The 2,500-nt window shown below is 55.8% G+C and overlaps 1 protein-coding gene across 1 annotated transcript in view; it reads right to left on the bottom strand.

Annotated features, from left to right (window-relative positions):
• Positions 1 to 772, bottom strand: part of LOC118380411 (ataxin-1-like) — a 16,605-nt gene extending 15,833 nt beyond the window's left edge. Inside the window, 1 exon segment of the mRNA XM_052509924.1 lies at positions 427 to 772. The gene's annotated coding sequence lies outside the window, so the exon portion shown is untranslated.
• Between the last annotated feature and the right edge of the window lie 1,728 nt (positions 773 to 2,500).

A 2,500-nucleotide genomic window follows, 5' to 3' on the forward strand; every position in this document is an offset into this window, starting at 1 on the left:
CGCAGTATTAGCGTGAGAGAGAAAGAGAGAGAGCTGTGGCTAGCTGGCTGTTTGTCCAGTGTCCTGCATCGCTCATCTCCTCACTAAGCTCACACAATGTTAGACGACAGACAGACACAGACAGACACAGACAGAGAGGCAGAGACAAACAGAGAGGTCAGGGATTCCCGTGTAAACAAGCAAACACCTCTCTCTACAAAACCTGTATGACTTGGCTCTTTTGTAAATGTATTTACCGTAATGCGATCCAAAGCCAACCAGATGCAGTGTACTGTTCTGTAGCCTCTAGGGGCATTACTGGATGGGGGAATGACAGTGGTGATGAACACATGAGTGGAGAGGACCAGGGTCCAAAATACTATCCCACAAATCAAGAAGAAACAGGAAGAAACACTGCCTTTGCCGAGGGAGAGGGGAAAAGCTTACCAGGCTGTACACAGCCACAGCTGGCAGAGCATTGTCAGGCTTCCTCTTGCCTGTGTAGCTTCTACACTACGTATTCCTATAGGGAAATCCTCTTTCTCTACGTCTCCTTTGTGCAGGTCTATTTTTCAGAGCCAGCCCTGTTTTCCTCCAGGCTCCAGGTAGGGTCCGTCCGGGAGAGCGGGTGAACATGTACACCCAGCCGTAAGGCTCTGTGATGAGCCAGCGATAGAGGAAGTCCCCCTGGTTGAAGAATCACATGAAGTCCTGCGTGCAAAGCTGCTCCAACGTGTGTTATGCAAGGCAGTCAGACCTCTCTCTCTGTCTCTCCCTTTCTCTCTCTCTCACTATCTCTCTCTCATTCGGTCTGTCTCTCTCTCTCTCCCACGCTCCCTCCCTCCTTTTCTCCCAGTACTCCAGTAACATAGCTCCTCCCACAGCCAGCCGCATCAGATATTCATTCAAAAACACATTCTACTTGGCTGAGCGCCCAGACTACGCTCACACACAGAGAAGGAGGAGGTAGAGAGAGGGGGAGGAGGCAGAGAGAGAAGGAAGGAAGAGAGGGAGAGAGGGAGGAGGCAGAGAGAGAAGGGAGGAAGAGAGGGAGGAGGCAGAGAGAGAAGGGAGGAAGAGAGGGAGGAGACAAAGATAGAAGGGAGGAAGAGAGGGAGAGAGGGAGGAGGCAGAGAGAGAAGGGAGGAGGCGGAGAGAGAAGGGAGGAAGAGAGGGAGGAGACAGAGAGAGAAGGGAGGAAGAGAAGGAGGAGACAGAGAGAGAAGGGAGGAAGAGAAGGAGGAGACAGAGAGAGAAGGGAGGAAGAGAGGGAGGAGACAGAGAGAGAAGGGAGGAAGAGAAGGAGGAGACAGAGAGAGAAGGGAGGAAGAGAGGGAGGAGACAGAGAGAGAAGGGAGGAAGAGAGGGAGGAGACAGAGAGAGAAGGAGGAGACAGAGAGAGAAGGGAGGAAGAGAAGGAGGAGACAGAGAGAGAAGTGAGGAAGAGAAGGAGGAGACAGAGAGAGAAGGGAGGAAGAGAAGGAGGAGACAGAGAGAGAAGGGAGGAAGAGAAGGAGGAGACAGAGAGAGAAGGGAGGAAGAGAAGGAGGAGGCAGAGAGAAAAGGGAGGAAGAGAGGGAGGAGACAGAGAGAAGGGAGGGAGGGAGAGAGGGAGGAGGCAGAGAGAAAAGGGAGGAAGAGAGGGAGGAGGCAGAGAGAAGGGAGGAAGAGAGGGAGAGAGGGAGGAGACAGAGAGAGAAGGGAGGAAGAGAGGGAGGAGGCAGAGAGAGAAGGGAGGAGGGAGAGAGAGGGGGAGGAGGCAGAGAGAGAAGGGAGGAAGAGAGGGAGAGAGGGAGGAGGGGATAAAAGAGGGATGGGTGTAAGATAGAAAGTAAGTGAATAGCTTGTACAGACATATACACACACACACACACACACACACACACACACACACACACACACCAGACTATGCTCACACACGAAGGAGGGAGGAGGGAGAGAGAGGGCATCTCTCCCCAGACCTCCCCTAGCTCTCCCCAGACCTCCCCTAGCTCTCCCAGACCTCCCCTAGCTCTACCCCAGACCTCCCCCAGACCTCCCCAAGCTCTTCCCAGACCTCCCCTAGCTCTCCCCAGACCTCCCCTAGCTCTACCCCAGACCTCCCCAGACCTCCCCAAGCTCTTCCCAGACCTCCCCCAGACCTCCCCTAGCTCTCCCCAGACCTCCCCTAGCTCTCCCCAGACCTCCCCTAGCTCTACCCCAGACCTCCCCCAGACCTCCCCAAGCTCTTCCCAGACCTCCTCTAGATCTCCCCCAGACCTCCTCTAGATCTCCCCCAGACCTCCCCTAGCTCTCCCCAGACCTCCCCTAGCTCTACCCCAGACCTCCCCCAGACCTCCCCAAGCTCTTCCCAGACCTCCCCTAGCTCTCCCCCAGACCTCCCCTAGATCTCCCCCAGACCTCCTCTAGATCTCCCCCAGACCTCCCCAAGCTCTCCCCAGACCTCCCCGAGCTCTCCCCAGATCTCCCCTAGCTCTCCCCAGGCCTCCCCTGGCTCTCCCCAGGCCTCCCCTAGCTCTCC

The sequence above is a fragment of the Oncorhynchus keta genome, unplaced genomic scaffold (assembly GCF_023373465.1).
Source record: "Oncorhynchus keta strain PuntledgeMale-10-30-2019 unplaced genomic scaffold, Oket_V2 Un_contig_5186_pilon_pilon, whole genome shotgun sequence".
Classification (NCBI taxonomy): Eukaryota; Metazoa; Chordata; class Actinopteri; order Salmoniformes; family Salmonidae; genus Oncorhynchus; species Oncorhynchus keta.